Raw genomic sequence first — 21,576 nt, forward strand, 5'->3', positions numbered from 1 at the left:
TTAAAGTCCTTTGAACATTAAAGTCTTTAACTCCTGCATGGGATTGGCTATTTCCCCCACTGGTCTTATCTTAATGATGTTTCTGTCTTTCTTGTTCCTAGGTCCTGTCTTCTGGAGTTTTCCTTCTTTCTCTTGCCTCCATTCCTCATCTCTTCTCCTCCTCCTCTCTCATTATAACTGAGAGTGGTTTTGGGCTACTCTGCCTTTGACTAGCCTCTTGATTTTTCCTAACTGTCTTAAAGACCTTACCTAAGGTCCTCATCACCATCCGTGCTCTCTACCGTGTAAATCTTCAGACTTTCAACAGTGTTGAAACCCTTTTCTCCTAAGTCTAGGAAGCTAAGTTCCACTAGGTTTCTCTGGATTAGACCATGCAGCTGTGTTAAGAGCACCAAGTCCATTCCTCCTCTCTTGCTCCTTCCTGAATCATTTGTTCCACCTCCTCTTGAATTGATTTCTCTATACTTTGTTCCATCCTTTCCACACAAAGTCTCTTCTGATAAAAATCTCCGCAAGATAGAGATCATTGATCTCTTCTAAGTCCTTTACACGTCTAACATTGCCATTTAAGGTTTCGAATTTCCCTCTGTCTTCCTACTAAACTCTTGTTTAGTCTACTAGTTTTGTCCATTTCCCTCTCCAGCAAATTCTTGATCTGAGATTGTGTGATACCTGCCAGCATTTGGTCCTTTAACCTCTCGTTTTCTGCTGTTGTCTTGCTTATTGCTACATCCAACTTTGCTTTATAGCTTTCCTCAAGCTCCTGGACTTTGTCCCTACTTATGTAGTCAGTCTGCATATGAATAACTTGAATTTTCAAGTCATCGTGCTTCTCTGTCACATTAGCTAGTTCCACTTCTTTCTGATCCAACCTATTTTTGAGGTCATATATGACACTTTCTTGTTTTATGCTCTCTTCTTTCCTAGCCTCTTCTAGTTCTTTGACTAGTTCCTCGTCCCTTTCAGATAGTCCCAACAGATCCACCTGATTCTTTCAATCTCGAAGTTGTGTTGTTAGGTGAGTTCGAGCTCTTCTTAACTCGCCTATATCTCCTTGTCATAGTCATCGCTGAGAAAAAGAATTTTAGTATTGAGATAATCCTTTTTCACCTTACTTATATATCCCATAAACTGGACCTCACTCTCCAATTTCTTTGCCTTTTCAAGGCCTGTGAGATACGTGGCGACACCCTCACTTCACTTGGTCTACTTGCCTTATCTCCCTTCATCCTGAAGGACCGTGGCAGTTCAAGGTCATGCCAGTTAGCTTGTGCAATGTTCCGGCTACCTTCGAACAGCTGATGGAAACAATTTTATATGGACTATCTTATGAATCATGTCTTGTGTACTTGGACGACATAATAATAGTTGGAAGAAAATTCTCGGAACATCTAGAGAATTTAAGCAAAATCTTTCAGAGCTTGAGGATGCAATATCATTGTCTGAAAACATTACCTTGGAATTTCACCAACATCTTTGAATCCATTATAGCAGTGGTTCTCAACCAAGAACTATATGGCTCCAAGGGGCCCTAGGATATTCCAGGGGGGCACAGATGCAAACCCGCAAAAGGGGGCCACGAAGTAATTTGTGAAAAGTGACCAAAAAAATTCAGTTTCAAACAAAACGCATAGATTTTTCTTCACAATATTTTCCTTATTTAGGCAACATTAGCATGAAGGAGGGGAAAAAAATGTGTTGCATGTTATCTGGGTGATTTTACGACATACGTTGTGAGGCTGACAGTAGACTATGACACACACCTTTACAGAAGAGACTTCAGTAAGGTTGGAGTAACTGTAAAAACAGAAAATTGTGTGTGTGTTGGAGACTTTTCATACACAAAGAGGCTGTCATTAAAAAAGCAGACAAAGATTTGTTGACCACTCACTGACATTCTTTTCCGTGCTGGTTATAGTGATGGTAGTGAATGTAATCCTAGAAGTAGAATGGGGTGAAAAATGAAAGTTTGTCAACAACATCGTTATCAAGCAATTACAGACGGCTATCTAACATAGCACAAAGCTATGCTCGGCCGGTGGGTCTGTTGGGGGGTCAGGAAAATCAAATAAATAATTATTGTTGTGAGGTATTTATTATGACCTTGCCAATCCATTGCCTCTGCTGAAAAGAAATAGTGTTGCGCTATTATTGCTAGAAAAATAAAAGAAGGGAGGATGACACCACATGAGATATGTTTTTTAGGGATATTTGTTAACCTTCCCCTACTCCGTGCTGAGGCTAGCGAATACAGTCCTTAAGGCAGACTCATAAATACAAATCAACGAAAAAAAATTAATAACTTTGGTTGGCAGGATACTTCACCAGTTACCCTAGAATCTGAGTATTAGTTAAAAGTTGAAATTTAGCACTTGAAGTATCCAAAATTTTAAGAGTTTCACAAAAACAAGAATTTAATTTTTTTTGTGTGTGTGTTCATCCAATTTGTCATAAGCTTACATCATTATAAGGTTTTGAGACGAATACAGCCACTTTACTGTATCTAACATCATATTTTGCAACCTAAAAAAAGGTAAGACTTTTGATTGCTTTTTCTCAATATTAATTTAAAATATCAAAAAAAGGACTTTAACAGAAATTCGTTGAAGACTTATTTGGTTACTGTAGGAAAAAAAATTGGGAAAAAAAGGTTGCACGCTTTGTTTTTCTTAATTGCAATGATAAATTAGTACTTACTATGTGTTTGCTCAGAGTTCGAACAAGTTAGTGTGGAATGTAGGGCTTGATAATAATTCAGGGACTCCATTCATCTCCATACTTATACGCAAAAATGTTCAGCTATACAAAATACGTATATCATTACATATGTGCAGTATGTTAAAATCCGAAACATAAGCTTTCAGGCCCTAAAACATTGGTTGACCTTTGTCGTAGCAATCTTCATTTTATTATGCTTATGTATAAGTCAATATTTAAACACACACGATGTTTGCTTGTTTTAGCAAACCATTAAAACCATTACTTAATACAACTGAACATCATTTACATGCCATTAAAGAGGAGCTCTACAAAAAAACACGCACTATTTCGTGCAGCAAAATACGAAAACACTATTTGAGCAAGATGTTAATTTTGGCACAGTGTGGTGCAGAGTTCCCACTCGTGATTACTCAATATTCTCTTATAATAGCCATGATTTCAAATAAACTTTCAAACACATACACACACATGGTGGAATCATAACACTATTTTATTTTTCTTATTAAGTTAATAAAACACTTGGTCATCTCAAAATATCTTGACATATTGCATATGTATAAAGGTGGATATATACATTATTTCATCAAAAACAAATGCAACACTAGGACATGATAGTCATTTTTGAGTGAAATTATCTCTACTTGTATAAAGTATAAATATTTCAAGATATTATAATTGGGGATGTTTATTGTTATTATTTCAAAAGCACTATCGCTGTGAGCCACTATCATTGTTTGATATAGCATAGAATACAATCAGCTATTTTATAATGTATTTCTCCTTGCTCATTCTTCGTCATTCAAATTCATTAGCCTAAATATCTGCAATGTATAAACATAAAACTTTCTTGTAATTAAAAACTTATATTTTTAATCAATTTTCTGCGCTATTGTATAATTTAAATTTTTTTCTATGTTAAAATAATTTATTTATTGAATCAAAATACAGATACAAAAGATTTTGGGGTTAAGCTGGATTGTGAGCCCCGAAAAGCAATAATAATCATCATATAAGAAGACAAAAGTAAGAGCAAATAATATACAAAAAAATAAAAAAATAAATGCCCCTAAGCAGAATATAGTACATTTTGTTTTGCAACAGGCCCTCAACTGACTGGAATTGTTTTGCAGTAAAAATTCCCACAATAGTGTTTTCTGCACTTAAAATTCTTCCAGATTGTTCTGCAGCAGCACTGATTGTTCTGGTATGTCGCAGATTTTGGCATATTCTGCTTTTGGGAATAAATCCACATATATAACTGAAAGTAACGAGTAGCAACAGGAATGGAACTGATGAATTTTAAAAAAAAAAAAAATTGGCATTTAGTGACATGCAAGATGTATAAACAAAAACTTAAATTTTCTATCAGTTTAAAAACTGTTTTAAATATATAGTCTACCCTGATCTAAAGAATCTTATTAAAAAAATTTCTCGATTTAACAAACTATTTTGAATTCCCATTGGTCTCAATTCAAAGATTTTCTCTGATGTAGCAAAAAAAAAAAAAAGTCAGTCCCACTTCATTCGTTAAACCAAGGTTCATGTTTGTCCATACAGCAATGCCGCTCTACTCTAATTTATTTTGGCAAAATCTGGGTCCTTTTTGAGTGAAAGTGGGTCCCTCTCAAGAAAAATTAAAGTATCACCCTCCCCCCCATTCATTGGTATCCTGTGAATCAAATAAATAATTTAATTTCTGAAAAAATGTTTAATCCAAAGGTTCATTAAAAAATATTAACTCACCAGCTTATAACTAGGTTCTTTTACTTTCATTGCCTACTGGTAGAGATAGCTTGCAAACAAACCCATCAACACTGAGAATTTAACATATCGTCCCCCCTCATGCCAGAAGCATATATGTGCAATATCCTTGGGAAAAAAATAACATCAGAAATGACGTGTGAATGTTACTCCAGATATGCCAAAATTAGCTTAAAGCTTGTCAGTAGTGATAAATGTTCAGCTAGGACAACATAATCATAGTTACAATAAAAAATAATCACAAAAATTCAATTTTTTAAAAATTTTTATTGGAAGTTTATTAAATACAGCACCCCTCATTGGCACTGGAACCCAGATGGCTCAGGCCTCCCGAAGCAACTTTCCGAGGTCACAGAGTCCCTTAATAAGTCATGAATATTCAATGCAATCCCAACCTGCATATGCCCTTGTGGGCCGTATATATATACCGATGTGTCTAGAAACCCCAGACACATCCTCGTTTTCTTTGTATCAGAGCTCCTACATATGGCACCTACAACCAAACATTCTTTCTGACACAATTTCCATGAGCTCGACCATGCACTAAGCAAATGAAGCTGGGTCCGAACCCACCACACTGAACTACTACTCAAAAACCTGTTTTTAGCTCACAGTGTGGGGCGGTTTTGACAGAAAACAGTTTTTTGTGCATGTGGGCATCGAGTAGAGCAGCAGGTTTAGAAGTGGCTTTACAGACTGCCTTTGTATACAGACAAAACATATTGGCTCCAAGTTAGTCTTCACTCGAACTCTCTCATATGTGTATATGAATTCATCACTATGGTAAAGATCAATGCAATTTAAGAATAATAATAAAAATAAGTGAAACACCACAAACTCAAAGACCAGATTTTTTTTAAACAGATTTCCATAGTATTCAGTGCCTCCCGCATCTCTGTAGTTTATTGCGGCCGTGCATAGAAACTATGGACAATCCGTAGCTGTTGGCAACTCTGCTCTATCCATGTTACTCTATGGAAGTTATTTCCCAAAAATTTTTTGTAACATGTGTTTCAGTAGGGATACACATTTATGTTTCAGGCAAAACTTGGATATCAAAATAAAGAATCCAACCAGCTGATGGAAAAAGTGAAAATTTGCACATTTATGTTTCTGGCATGAGGGGGGACAATATGTAATAAATCTCAAATAAATATAATTAAGTTATAAAGAGAGAGAGAGGCAAATCTCCGATCTACCCCCATTTAACTCCCACACATATTTCACACCTGAATATATATGAGAGCTATGTCAAATTTGTGCTGGTGAAACCTAACAGTGTACTTGTGCGTGGGATTTGAAATTTAATGTATACATATTTGTGTTGTAGGTCTGTGTGATTGTAAAGCAACAAAAATCACTCTTTTTAAAGGGATAGTCAACTCAAATTTGGAAAACCTCAGAAAATTGTATGTAACCAATTACCATTTTGCATTCAAGGGTTTCTAACCCGGATTTTTGCCAAAGGTGAATAGGGGTAAGAAGATCAAAAATTAAAAATACTTTTAAAAAAAATTTAGAAAAATATAATAATTTAGAAAAATTCAAATGTTGAACGAAATATATATATATATAGTATATACTTTCTTATACTATCTATTAATTTCTGATGATTTAAATTTCTTTCTGAGTGATAGAAATCCAAAATTTCTGTGGGAGAAATCTTTGTGTCTCTCCAAAGACTGATTATGCTTACACCAAGACTGCATAGCAGCTAAATGACAAAACTGTGAAAGCTAGAGATTCAGTTTTTTTTCCTCCAACGATCTAGAAAATATTTTTTTAAAATTTGAATGCGTGTGTGTGTGGGCACTCTAATCCTTTACGATTTTTCAAAAAAGTCACATGTGCAATCTTGTAGGAATGAAGCAAATTTACTAAGTTTAGATGTTGGCTTTGAATGTCAATATATAGTAGCAGAAGTACCATAATTTCCGGTATGTAACCCACAGGAGGAAAAAAATCTGAAATTGGAAAATTTGGTATACAGCTCCTCATTTAGATTCCCAACTAGATATCTCATCAGCTTCTCTAATAGCACGTGGGTTAGTAAAGTGCTTAATTTATACTTCAAAGTAGTAAAACTACTTTTCAAGGTTGCACGATCATGATAAATGGTAGAAAGTATAAAAAAAGAAATAAAGATGAGAAGGTTTTTCTTTCTGACTTCTTTCTTCTAGAAATTAGAAAAGAACACATCCCACACGATGGGTGAACCAAATTTTTATGCATCCCTTTCCAAAATTTGGGGTATTTGACATGCTATAGCGCGTCAGCATCATCTCTGATACAATAATTGAGAAATAACACTACAGTAAGTGTGACAAAATTTCCTCATAATAAACTGCTTATTGAAGTGTAATTATATATATTTTTTATGAATCATGTTAATTTGATGTTAGTTTATCTAATTTGATGTTAATTTACTCATAATAATGAAGTAGCTCATAGCATAATGAATAACAAAAACACACTAAATGTTTATAGTTATGGCAGGGCTGCCATATCATAGGTAAAAATTAAAAAATTTTGAATGACTTTCTTCTGTCAGAATAAAAGTTTCGATGGTGAAAGGTGTTCATATATGAATCAAATGAAAAAAACACCCAGCAATCAGAAACAAAATATAATTCTCATTTGATCATTTTTGTCGCACATCAGATATTTTCTGCACCCGAGGGCTAATTAAACCATAGTCTACAATTTATTGATGATACCGAATGTTGTCAGCCTTTTTTTTTTACATTCACCAAGGGGTAAAAAATAATTCTCATTTGAATAATTATGAAAGGGACATACACAGGATATTTTTTTTCCTCAAAAGGAATTTTTCCATTTTGTATGTTTTATTACAAAGAAAAAGAAAAAGAATAACCTTGACTGGTGGGGGGGGGGGGGAAGGAAGTATATACTGGTGGAAAAGTACATGCATAATAATTAACAAAATATAATATAACAAAAATAATTTCCCTTTTTTTTTTGACGAAATATGTCTTATTCTGATAATACTTTTAGTAATCACAGTCCTATAGCTAGGTTCAATATAATACAGTAATACCCTAAAATTGTACAATGGGTAGGATGAAAACACCTGCATCAGTCAAGGTAAAATTTTGCATACAAATACAAAATATATTGCTTGTTGACCAAAAAATAATAGTTGTAATTGAGACCACTATTAAAAAAAAAACCATCAGTCTTTTGGAAAACATTGCAATAAAAACTTCAGTTATTCCTACAAATAATTATTTTGAAGACAGTTTTTTAATTAAGTTACATCCAAATATGTATAAATGCATATCACGTGTAGAGTGTGAAGTTCGTTAAAATCTTGGTTTATTGACAGAAGTAAGCTGCTTGTGTTAAAGCAGCGTAGTACTGTTATAAGTTTTTGATTCCTTGTGTAGTGGGGGAAAGATTGAAACACAGCAAGACCATGCTGGTAACTGACTAGAATTTATTACACGATTAACATGAGATTAAAATGATAACAAGTGCATAGTTTAGTTACATAGTTAAGCAGAAGTAGTTGTGATCACATTCGACTTGCGACAATATATATGCTTCAAGGTGAACATGGCACTAGCCGGACATGCTCGTTGTTAATATGCAAATTAGTCTGGAGTGTTGCCAGATCACAACACCCCTTCCCTCTATGTGACAAAGTTCTTTAACCACTTTGGACGGATGATTGTCCTTCTGGGTCTTTCACTTGACACAGTCACTATCAGAGGGTCTGGAACCACTGGATTGGGAGCTTTCTTGACACTTTCTGCAGGTATGACAGGTTCAGGAACATAGCTGATTTTTTCTTTAGGTACTGTTGTTTCCTCCACTGGATTTCTATTCGAAGGTTCCATGGCAGATGAGCAACATCTGGTCTACATGTCGTATTACCAGATTGCTGTCCTTGGTAACTGCACGATATGACACAGGACCCGTTCCCTGGTTCTGATACAGTTGCAGGAATCCACTTTGGACCCTCTCTGTAATTTCTCACAAACACTGGTTCATCTGCAACAAAGGATCAGCAGTATCAATTCCCTGTTTGTCTTTCCTCTCGGAAGTCAGGTCTGGATGTAGGTTATCCAAGACAGTCTTTATAGTCATCTTCCCACAAGCAACTTCGCAGGACTTGCACCAGTGGGTGTTATCAGAGTCACATGCTGTTGAAGCAAGAAGGTCGTCAATCTTTTCTTTCACGTTCCACTCACGATGCGTCAAAGGGAATTTTTAACGGTCTGCCCAATCATTTCAGCTTGGTCATTACTGGAAGGCTTTCTATAGTTTGTTTCAGGTTAACTTTGCAGTGAAGAGAAAGGTAGAGAGTGTATTCCTTCGCCGCAAAATATAGTTCTCATACATCAGAGGTTTACGGTGATCCTTTATGCAGAATATTTCAATTTTTTCTGTGGTTTTGAAAAAAATACTGAACAAATATGGTTTTGAACCGATGTTTATTCGTTTAAAATTTTTAAATTAGAAAAAATATTGGTTGCTATTATCGAGATCCTACAGCAACGGCAAGAATATTCTGGCGCGATATCCTAGAAATTTTCTCCGCCAATATCACTGTCGTGCTTTTTTTGTTACACCCAGTTATATACTGAATATACATACATATTTTACATCGCTATTCGGTTGAATTTTCCATAACGATACAATTTTTCATTGTTTTACATGCTGTTATAGGTTTACATCAATACGAATATCCAATGTTTTTTTTTTTCTCCGGAACATAGGCTTCAGTGAATTCAGATATTCACTTATAGATAACAGGAAGTGTTTCTCTTCCACGAGAGTGCCGATACTATCTTGAGAGGGTCTCTATGGGTGCAGAAGTTTTGGTTTTAGATCCTCCTTTTTTTTAATTATTTATTTTTTGCCGTCTTTTCTGGGGAGAGTAGTGGATGCTGAATCCCCTATTGCCAATCACAGAGATTGTTGACATGAGTCGCGTCTCACTCACACAAACGCCATGTTCCACCCAGTAGGGCCACCTGTTTCTCCAGATGCCTTTGCTTTTAGTTTCTCTTCAGATAAAATAAGTGAGAGAGGAGGGGGGGGGCACAGTTTGTTAGGCTTAGTTTCATGCTTTATGTGACAGTTATATCTCTCTTCATATGCTAAAACGTTCTCTGGCTCTTCCATTCCTGAATACTCGCTGTAAACAAAACTCGATAAGAATCATCCATAATAACCCCATGAGTGGTACATGAACTGTAACAAAAGACTAAAACTGTTGTGAAAACAAGTGTCATCGACGTTATACCGTTCCGGGAAAGGGGGCTGGATGAGCAACGGAAATTTCGGCAAGAAAAGTGAGTAAAAAAATTTCTAAACTTTTCCGCATTATTATTATTTTGTGCTATTCCTGAATTTTCACGTGAAAACAGAATTAATCTGTTCTTAATTTTTTTTTGATTGGCTTCAAAAGTTTTATTTAACGTGAATTTTTTAAAATATAAATTGAAGAAAACAATTAGAAATCCCCAAGCTTTTGAGAGCCATGGTTAGTATATACAGTATTTTAAAATTATCCGTTGCTTTCATATTATTGTTTGGAATTTTTTTTACAAATAAATTTCAGCTAAGGGAAGGGAAGTATTGCAGAAAAATATTACTATGTTTTTCGAAATTTTTAGTGTTACTTACGGCACATCAATGAAGAGTAAGTGACGCGCTGATGTAAGATAATTATTTTTCTAAATTTTAAAAAACTTTCTAATCAAAAAAAAAAAAAAATTATTTCAAAAATCTCACTTTAATTTTTGAAAATATCGGCAGTGGTTTTTTTTAATTCTATGGTTATTACTAATTTACTGTGAAATTTTTTTACACTCATTACGTTACACGTAAAAAAACATTTTTCTCAGTGAGATTGGCGAGAATCGGCCATACCTCACCAAGGCCGCACATCGATACATTGGTTAAGAGGCTTTCGTTCCCATAGCAACGAGTGATGCGGTTCCCTCGTAGCTTCCCGTTCACTGCAAAGTTAACCTGAAACGAACTATAGGTCAAATCAGCACTCGTTGTATGGAATCTCACTGCAAGAAAAGCTTATACGCTGAAGAAACGAACTGGCCTCTATTGTAGGAGACAATGACATCTGGAATACCATGAGTAGCAAAGATCTCTCGAAGAACATCAATTTTTTGCAAATTTAATGCAAATTTACTTGCATACTCCTTGAAAATTGCAACTGTATCTCATTTTTGTGAGGCCCTATTTCTCTTGAGGCCACCGGGCCGTGCCTGAATTGGCTGATGCTTTAAGATGGCATAGATCATCCCAGGATGGAACCCGGTGCCATCTTAATGCATGGTCTAGGGCCCTTAAGATATTGAGATCTGTTTAGGATTTTCAAGATTAAGCTACTATTACTACTTTACCATACACCAACTCCAGTCATATATTGCCATATGGCAATTTCCAACCAGTGGAGATGGGTGGGAAATGAAGATTCCATCCATCGGTGGTCACCGCAGCTCCATAGGTAAAGAACTTGCTTCTGACATTCTATGCCTGGATTTGAACCCATGGACCTTGATGGTGACCTTCATAGTGGGAGATGAACATCTTATCATTGCACCACTCAGGCACTCGAGATTAAGCATCCAAATTTGTAACCAGGCATTTCTTCACAGGTAGGGGAGCCTCAGAAAAATATCATTGCATGGAAGCTCATGATGCACTTTGGCCCTGCTGGACAGGGCTGTCTTAAGAGCATCATGGGCCTCAGACAAAGAGATTTTTCTAAGGCCCCTTACATGATTTTTAATTTGTGCCTTACAATTTACATGCTTACACTCAAAATTTTTTACCAGATTTCATTTCCACCAGGCCCCTCTGCAGTTGAGGCCCCAGGATGTGCCCGGCTGAGCCCATGCATTAAGACAGCACTGAGTAGAGGTTGATGATCGGTAACTATGGGAAACTGACATTTTTTAACTCCAAAACTAAAATTCCTAATGCTTCCTTATCAATCTGGGCATAATTTCTCTCTGTAGATAAGAGTGTTTTAGAAGCGAAGGCAATGGGAACTTAATGACCAACAGGAAAAATTTGATTCAATGAACGGAATACAGACAATGAGCAGCATAAAGAATGCGTGTCAGTTGATGGTGGCAAACCACAACCTAATACTGAAGGTATCAGTTGTGTGTCTAAACAAGAAATCAATTCTATGGAATTAAAATCTAATTTACCTGAAATGACAGAAAATACTCCCGATACCAAATGGAGAGGTATCACATACCAAGATGATTCCCTTTTGATGATGGGCAGTTTCTCATCAAAAGGGAAGAGCACATCCTCTGATGTCAGAAGCTTTTTTAAGGATTCAAAAGCATCATTATGAATTTTACACCATTCAAATTTTGTATCCTTATCTAATAACTTATGCAGGACCTCTGCTTTGGTTGCTTCATCTTTTAGAAAACTGTTATAGAAGTTTATAAGTCCTAAAAAAGTTTGAAGCTGCGCTTTATTTTTGGGTACTGGAAAGCCATGAAAAGCTTCAACCTTAGATTATAATGGATGGATACCATTTTCATCAATGCAATAACCAAGAAATTCAACCTGTCTCTAATACTGAAAAGGAATTTGTTTTTATTAGCCATCAATCCAGATGATCTCAACCGATCAAAAACTTGCCCTAATCTTTTAGCCAATTGCTTCTCAGAGCATGCTCTGACTAATACGGCACCAAAATAAAAGACAACCCCCCTCTAAATTTGAAAACAATTTTTCAATCAAATTTTGAAAAATACTTGGGGTTACATTAATTCCAAATTGGAGATGCTTCATTTTGAATGCACCCTCATGCGTAACAATTGTTTGTGCCTCGGCTGATGTCTTGTCCACGGGAAGCTTCAAATAAGTCTGGGCTAAGTTGATCTTTGCATAATTACCACCCCTTTTCAGATTTGGACACAGCTAATTTACAGCAGGAATTGCATAAGGGTGGACGTGTATAGCTTTATTTAAGGTGACCTTGTAGTTCCGGCAAAATCGTATGTCACTTGATGATTTTATTATGGGCATGACAAGAGTTGACAATTGAAAATTTCCATTAGAAATTTCCTCTATAACCCCATCTTTCAAGAGATGGGCGGAAAATCTGGATTGAGAGTTAAAGAAACTGCAGGGCCTGTGTAGGTAGGTGCCTAGACCTTCCTCTAAAATATCTTTGTGCTTGAAAAGTACTTGATCAACTAATCTCCCCCCCCCCCTTATCTCATTTATGCCAGTGAAACAAATACTTAATGGGTTAAAAACCATGAAAATCTCAAAATATTAGTGCAATAAAATTTTGAAACTAGCAATTCAAGTTTCACCCGGCCAAAATTATACTCAACTCCAATCTCACATTTTCTGATGAGCGAAATCCCTTTTTTTTAATCCCTTAACTATTTGGTTGTTTTACTAAATATGGGTCTTTTGAATTTCACAAAAAGGTTCTTGAAAGTAAAAGATTTGAAATAATAGAATAGTAACTTCCTGAATCTACCTCCATTTGTAATTTTTTACCCTCAACATTAATGAATATATTTTGCTTGAAAGGATAATTACAGAATTACAGTTTTTCAATGGATTCACATACTCTCCCTGAACTTCTACTTCATCAGCATGAAACGATCCCCTGTTCCAATTTTTCTGGCACACTTTTCTTGTGTAACCTTCAATACCACAGGAATGACATACAGCTGTTCAGAATTTACAATTTGATCAATTATGATTACCGCAGCAACTGAAACAAACCAGTTTTCCCTTCAAATTCCCAGGCCTATTTCCAGATGAATTTTTTTTTTAACAAATTTTTTCTTTGCACTTGCATCCGACACAATCGAAACAATCTGAAGTCTCGGATGAATTCTGAAAATGAATATGCCTCTACTGGAAAGCCATGGTTTCGGCCGCAACTGCAATAGAAACGGTGATTTTCTTGAGTCATTAGACTCAGCTAAAAGTTTCTTTTAAACATCACTGCCAAAATTGGCCCCTCAAGCATTCTGACAACGTGTCTCCAAAATTACACTCCTCAGCGAGTTTACGCAGTTCAGTGACACATAAACATTAACATTTTCATGTTTACTCTGAACACATTTATGAAATTTAAAACATTGAAAAATTTCCGATGATTTTAGACATAAATCATTTTAGAGCAAGCTTAAAATTAAATCAAAAGAGACATCCGAGACCTTTTTTGGAGAAACCAAGACCCGAATAATGCCCGAAGTCTTAATGCCATAAATAGCCAATAGAGTGGTACACTTCTATCGAGATCGTCTATTTAATTTGTCTCTAGAAAAAAATTTAGTTGCTCGGCATAAAGTTCAAAAGAATTTGGATCAGAAATGTCAAATTCCTGAATAAATCTGACACCAGCCATTTAAAGGGAATGGGAACAAGAATTTGAAAATTTGCCAAAATTCAAAAAAAAACTTTTTGGTATAAACATGATTTGAAGAAATTAGTAAAACTAAGAACAAAGTGTATAATATAATTACTTAAATGTTCCAAAATAATAATAGAGATCCACCCTAATGCGTCCGAAAAATCCCAGGGGAAGCACAGCCAAAACGCATTGAAATTGTCAGTTCAACAACACCAAAACTTCGACGATCGGAACATCGTGAACTAAATCACGAACTACATTCACTGGAATGATCGCAGATCAACAAACAACTTTTAAATGACCTTGAGAAAATATTGATGATCACGAGCATTGACACAAACTTGAGCGAAAATCAGCATTTCTGACCGATGGTGCGAAACGAAGATTTTTCCATGTCGTAGAAATTTCGTTCATCCGATCCCATTTACTTTGACAAAAATATTGTGGGGAGGGGGAGATTGAAACATAGCAAGACCATAACATTAGATTAAAATTATAACAAGTGCATAGTTAAGTTACATAGTTAAGCAGAAGTAGTAGTGATCACATACGACTTGCAACAATATATATGCTTCAAGGTGGATGTGACACTAGCCATGCACGCTTGTTGTTGATATGCAAATTAGTCTGGAGTGTTGTCAGATCACAACTCCTTGCATAAAGCAAGAAAACATATTTCCGAATAGAATGGAAGGTGGGTGACCAGGTGTACTGACCAGGTAAACCAAATATCATTATTTTAAAAGAACTTTTTTTAAGACTGGCAATAAAGCTTGATTCCGCATATTGATTGGTGATCAAATCATTCTTCAAAAATGGAAGCTTTAATTGCAAGTGGTTGAATGGCTCAACTTTGATTTTCAAATCTCTTGCACTCTTCAGATCCTTTCTTAGTTTCTACTTTTAGCATCGAAAATATCTGCTTAGCTCCACTACATACGATTGACTAGACAATTCTTATTTGATAATTTCACGATAATTAAAAAAAATTTTCCCCTTGGGCAATAATCTTGTAATGCTTACAGAATGTGCTCAAATTCAAAAACTAGGCATTTTTTTTACAGAAAATCATGTTATTCTGAATAGGTAGCATAAGTTGGGATATTACTGTACTTTAACCTCAAAATATCTTTGGCAACCCCAACCCATCTCACAGCTCATTGTTTTGGAATCACTGCTATAATTTTAAAATAAAAAACAGACTGCTAAACTTGAACAGGTCACCACTTTTTCATGAAGCCAGGTCTGAGAAGCATTTTTTTTGTTATTAGAGGGACAAAGTTGAGAAAAGGCTTGTAAATGTGGATGGTCTTCTGAGGTTTTGCCAACAAAACCCTGTAAACAGAACGAAAAATCAATATTGTGTTTTTCATTGTACAGGGTGTCCCATAAATAGAGGTACAAACTTTAAGAGGAGGTAGAGACCATCAAATAGATTGAGAATTGCACAGGAACCCATGACCGGAAACATCATTGTACAGTGTGAGGTGGCACTTTTCATGATAGCGCTGGAGAGAAAATATTATTTTCCCTTATTCAAGTGGTAATTGCCCTAGGAGAAGCATGCAACAGTATACGTATGAACAGGATGCCAGTAGAAAAAAGAATGAGGAAAAATCACATATTTCCTCTCCAGCCCTGTCATGAACAGCTCCACCTAGAGCGTATGATGATGTTTCTGGTCATAGGTTCCTATGCAATTCTCAATTTTTTTGATGTTCTCTACCTCCTCTTAAAGTTTGTACCTCTATTTATAAGACATCTGTATATTTTTTTAAATAAAAACTGTTGATTTCCTGAAATCTGTTTTTCAATAACTTACTGTTAATTTTATTTATTTTTGACAAGAATAACTTCAAATAATATCAACAGTCCAGTTGAAAAAGAAAAACTCAAAATTTTATGTTTTGAAATATCTGTATTTTAAAGATTCACTTTGCATGGAACTGAATGGAAATCAACTCAGATTTAATTAAAGTAGGGATCATATAAGCAGAGTTGGAAGTTGTTGCTGTTTTGCAATATGTAGAGGCATTTTCCACTGTTCTCATGGCAAGCATAACTCAAAAATGCAATTTTCTGAGTTGTTGCCTTTTTTAACTGGGCCCATCAATATGATAAAAAATTAAATTTTAGAAATGATGGAAAAATCACAAAGGGGACTAAGGTGATCATGTAGTAGCTGTTACAATAAAATGAACTATATACAGAGTGTTTGTAAACTGTTTCCTCAAATTAGAGGGGCAACAGTACCCGTTAAGCATGGGTGGAGATATGGGGGGCATGGGGGCAGTGCTCCCCCAGAATCAAAGGTAAAGCCGACTGTATATTTTTATTATCCTATTTGTATATATATGAATTGACATCATCATCATCATGCCCCCCCAGACTTTCAAGTCTATCACCGCCTATGCCATCAAGACGCAATATTTACAAAAGAACCTAGTGCCATATTCCATTCAAGATGTCACAAAAGAGTAACTTTGTAACATGTTCAACAAACACAAGATATCAATTCTGCCTTGCCAGAGAAGTAAGACATCTCCAGAACATGTATGAGATGCCTCGTGAAGTCTGGAAGAAATAGTTAAAAGAAAGAATCTTAGGCAGTAGAAAAAGGTTTAAGGACAACCAAAAAACTGCCATATCTTGAAAACCTGTGGAAATAAATGTATGAAAATTTTAGAGTGATAATTACAAGTAGGACTTAACATTTTCCAGTGAAAATAACTTTGATGAGTTTACACTACTTCAGAGAAAAATTGTTGAAATGAACTTAAAGTCAAATTCTGGAAAAAGTATAAAGACGTGTTTATTGACACTGGGGAGAGAAATTTCCATTTTTTTTATGTTGGTGTAAAAGCCTAGACCTGTGGTGCACAAACTTTTTGAAGCGTGACACCCTTTTGACCAAAAAATTTTTCATTGACCCCCCCCCCTACATAAGCTGCCCATATGTCCCGTGACCTAGACTGACCTTATTATATAATGTGAGGGGGCCCGGTAGTTGCTGATATTATGATGGGAAGTCCAGTGGATTTACACGGGGAGTCATCGTCAAACTCAGAATTATTGAATTATTGTGTTGAGAAATTAACTGTTTGTGTTGTATAATATAGTTGTTCTGCAAAGTGTTATATATACAAATGTGCAATAATTTTACCTTAACGTCGTCAGTAGGTCCTAGGACCATCTCACGGTCAATAATGTCATGAGCTTATACAATTTGCAATAGGCCTAAAAGTTGTGGATCCTGGCCAGATCTCCAATTTCCTGTATTTGTGTTGTTGCCAGATTCTGTGATATATTTTGTACAATATTAATTCTCTCTCATGAAGATATGTAAATCTGATGCAGAGTTCAGCGTTATACCTTTGTCCTTGTGATTAGTTTCCGTTATGAGGCATTATGGGAATGCTCTTGTTTAAATACTGGATGTACAAAGAGATACTCACTTCTTACTTGCTCAAGGATGTAGCGAGGGGGGAGACTTGAGGGTCTGGTCCCCCCCCCCCCGAAATGTGAGAAAATGACCAAAAAAAGGGAAAAAGATGGCCAAATCTATTGTTCTATCACTTTGGTTCCCCCCCCCCGAACGAAATTTCTGGCTACGCCTCTGTACTTACTTACTTCTCTTCCTCTTGAAACCATTATCTAGTCATAAAGGAGTTTTGTCCTGCTACAGCAAGCTCCAGTTGATCTCTCAATCATAGTCATGTGCTAAATTGTGGGAAAGGTGTGCTTCAGCACCTCTAGCGTCTCATCACCTGTTCTCATGTGATATTAAAACGTCGTCTTGGTCCTGTCGACTGTGTGGATTGATATTAGTTTGCTATCCAAGTTGTGCTTGAAACGCGAATGTAACACACACGCATATTTTAATAACGCCCTATTGAAAAAAACTTCCATAGAGTAACATGGGTAGAGTAAACATTCAAACCATATTTCCCATTTTTTTTTTTTTGCAAGGACACTGCACATTTGTGATTCTGGCAGGATGGAGCAGATAATATTCATTATTGCACAAGTAGTATTTGTTAAAATTACATTGCACATGGTAATTAGCTCAGCTGAATAAAGGCATTCTTTAGTTTTGACATATCTGTAAATGAAAATGAATTTCTTATTTGGAAATTTTTATTTTGGAGAATCTCTCGCGACCCCATGAGTGGTCGCAACCCACGGTTTGTGCACCACTGGCCTAGACTATTTTGATCAGTCACACGTTGTGAAATTGAATTTTATTCTGAAAATACAAAGACAACACATTTATCAGAAATCAAAAGGACAAAATACTTGGTCTCGGATAAAGTGGATGTCTGGTCACAAAATTCTGGGCAGAATTGAAATATTGAAGACTGCTGTTTGCGGTTTCATACATGAACTTGAGAATTATTGGCCGAAAGCTTGAACAAGTTCTCCTTCTCTTTCTACTTGTGAGAAAAAGAGGATTATTCTCAGTGTTTGTGTTAAAAAAGTCTCTGGTGCAATTCAGAAGGAATACAACTATAATCAGAAGGAATGTCTTGCACAAGTCGGACTGCACCTGTGTTAAAAAAGATAAAGTTTAAAATATGTTGGAAAAAAGTACATTCCTCACCCTCTGATAAATACAAAACAGACAAACGTGAGTTAAATTCACCAAACAATGTGTACCTTTCGGTGACAAGTGGGATGAGGATGTTTTTCTGATGAGAAAAAATTTTACTTAGATGGACCTGAGACGGTTTTAAATATTACTGGCATAACCTGTGCCATGACAAAGCCATTTTGCAGAAATGCCAATTCGGAAGTATATCAGTGATGGTTAGTAGAGATTTTGTATTCCAAGGGAAAATGCCAAATAGCTTGGGTTAAGCTATTAAAATCAATTCAAAGACATATCAATACATTTTGGCAGAAAACATACTTTCTGAGGCTCCTCTCATAACTTTTGGACAACTTTTGTCTCAATGGGAAATGTTTCTGTATATGTTTCAAAGTCCAAAAGTCTTGGTTTGAAGCTAGTTCAGTGAAACTCCTTGAATGGCCAGCCAGAAGTCCTTTTGTCAAGGTGGGAAAAGTAGGACACTTTCCCCTCCTTTGACAAATAAGCCTGACATTTTTAATCCAGAATAGTCATGTCTCATAAGTGTAATTTGCTAAATGTAGAGATGATTGTGTTTGCGTGTAAATAATTACTGAGCTCTGTCTTTATTTCTATTGTGGAAGGCTGAGATGAATTTTGTGGTTGTCTATATATATATATATTTATTTTTTCTCCTTGTGTTATCATTCTGTCTGATATTCTAAAACGTCCAAGATCTGAACCACCGATCGTTTGTATAGAGTGGACACACACTCTTTATGCATCACACTGTATGTGTTTGTCGGAAAATCCTAAATATTAAATGCTTTGCTTTGACATCTCAATCTTTTGAGCTGATTCTTCCTGTAAAATTTTGGGAAATTCTGAGTTAAATTGAACGAGAAAATGTGTGATCTTTTGAATAATATATCCTTTCTTTTGTGAGAGAATGATTCACAGATAATCTAAGATATCATCGCCATATTGATGAGTCAGTTTTCTTGTTCCCGCATAAATGCTTCTGGCACATGTAAAAGGAAGATTCCTTTTCTTTCTCTCTCGTCGTTCGTAACCCATTGAATTTTTTTTCTTAAAAGCCGATTTTTCACCTTCAGCATATTCCGAGTCGATGGTTTTTTTTTAAAAAAAAGGGAAACAAACATTTTTTTTAGTTAATCAAGAGTTAATATAAGTTTGAGACCGTGCTAGTCTTTCAATTTTAAAATTTAATTTTTTTCCCTTTTCTCTCCACAGTTTCTGATGCTTAAATAAAAAAAAAATAAAAAAAAGGCTTGTGATGTAAAATATTGTGAGGGAGAGAAACTTTTTGAAATAATGTTATATGCTTGAAATTATTCTCTGTCATCGAGAAAGTGTTGAATTTGAATTTTTTTTAAAGAATTTCCTTTGTCTAGATTTAAATTTTTCGGCATGTCACGAAACAAGAATATTTATATACAGTGTCGAGTATCGTTGGAAAGCTAATTTTTTTCCCCACACAATGATGTTAATGCTTTTTGATTTTGATGAATATTTATGTGTTTAATTCCGGAAATCTTATATTGAAAATTGTTGTCGTTAAAATCTTTGTGAAAGCCCTTTCGTTTTATTCAAATCTACCCCATGGTGTTTTTCTTTTGGTTTCATGTTTCAGTTTTGGTTGTGATACAATTGGATAAAAGTTTGGATGACGAAGTTTGCGCGACGAATTAGAGGGTGCGCTTTCTCAAGCCCCGCCCATCGGTCCCTCGCGAATAAAAGTTCCCCCCCCCCCCACGAAACTTGAAGATCCCCCAAAACTTATAGTCCCAAGTCACTCAAACCCCTATTAGTTCTAAACTGCCAAAAGTTGTAACGAGGGAAGGATTTCTTGAAGATGTAAGTTCAGGAAAAATAACTACAAGCCAGTATGCAGAATCGTCAGTGATGTCACACTACCCCGAGCGGTAGTGAACCAGGAAGAAGGTTTACCTTCTATCATCTTCGTACCATATGGAGAAACCCAGGAGCAACTAACAGTCATGCCAAAAAAGATGAAGCCCAGCAGCAGTCTCTTGCAGTCCAGTACAAGGATTGGTACTTTGTCCATGTCCACACTACCCTGAGTGGTAGCACAACTGGAGAACTTTTGGTGGTGCTCCGACTTGAAAAGCATGTGCACGGACCATCGCCTCAGCACACAGGTACAGAGGACATTAATCTTTCAAGTCAAGTGTCTGGTGGCAAGCAGTCCATACTCGTCGAGGAAGGCTCTTTGGAGACTATAATAGGTTCAAATCGAAATGAACTGTCATGATCTGTCTGTCCCATCAGAAATCTGGTTTTCAAAGATGCTGTAACCAGCATGGGAGACTGTGAGTAAAAATTTCCTTTTTTCAATTTTGTATTTCGAGAGGTCAGGCAAATTGATAGTTTTAGGCACCCAAATATGTTGCGTTAGTACCAATAAGAAAAATTAAGGGGTCAGAAATAATTTTTTTTTGTGTTTATTTTATAAATATGTTTGGTCTTGAGAAGGACTGAAATATTGTTTGTTTATGTTTTGATTTTTACTTATAGTTGAAACACTTTTGAAGACGGAAATATTTTTTTTTGTGTGTCTAATTTTGTGAAACAATGAAAATATGAATTCAAAAAAATTAAATAACCTTAAGTACCTTAAACCTCTGTGTGTTGACATATTTCCTTTTTTTTTTGTGACTTAATTGTTAGGGTTAAAATGCTTTAGTGTATATATTTTTTTTAGGAGAATTACTCACAGACACACAAAGGGTTGTTGCGGGCACGATAACAACTCATAGTGCCCCTCCCCCCCACTACTATGGTCATCAGGCCAAAAGTTTTCTTTTTTTTTGGGGTACTGTCAGTTTAAATAGTACTCAGTAACTTTTCACCATACACACTTTTGTTAATCCTGTAAAACACTTGCAGGTCATTTTGGCTCACAAAATGTGAAAATAACCATAAACATGATTTTGCAGCAGTCATCAAATAAACCTACAAGAAGATTCCACAACAAGCTTTATATGGATTATCTCAATCAGTGGCATCTCGAATGATAAGGATTATAGAGAAAAATATAGTAATAGTTCATGTTTATTATATATAATTTTTTTTTGCACCT

At 35.7% G+C, this 21,576-nt stretch overlaps 1 protein-coding gene across 5 annotated transcripts in view; it reads right to left on the bottom strand.

Annotated features, from left to right (window-relative positions):
- Nucleotides 1–3,191: 3,191 nt before the first annotated feature.
- The window catches only part of LOC149084982 (peptidyl-prolyl cis-trans isomerase FKBP4-like), a 46,673-nt gene continuing 28,288 nt past the window's right edge, over nt 3,192–21,576 (bottom strand). The window contains exon 8 of one of the 5 annotated variants that reach the window (XM_089232726.1): nt 3,192–4,010. The gene's annotated coding sequence lies outside the window, so the exon portion shown is untranslated. Of the gene's footprint in view, nt 4,011–15,146; nt 15,221–16,674; nt 18,432–21,576 lie in introns of those variants that run through there. The other 4 variants (XM_089232725.1, XM_089232728.1, XM_089232729.1 and 1 more) reach the window with 4 other exon arrangements.

Source organism: Pholcus phalangioides, unplaced genomic scaffold (assembly GCF_987345545.1).
Source record: "Pholcus phalangioides strain wild (caught in Gottingen) unplaced genomic scaffold, Ppha-v1.0 ptg000007l_1, whole genome shotgun sequence".
NCBI lineage: Eukaryota > Metazoa > Arthropoda > Arachnida > Araneae > Pholcidae > Pholcus > Pholcus phalangioides.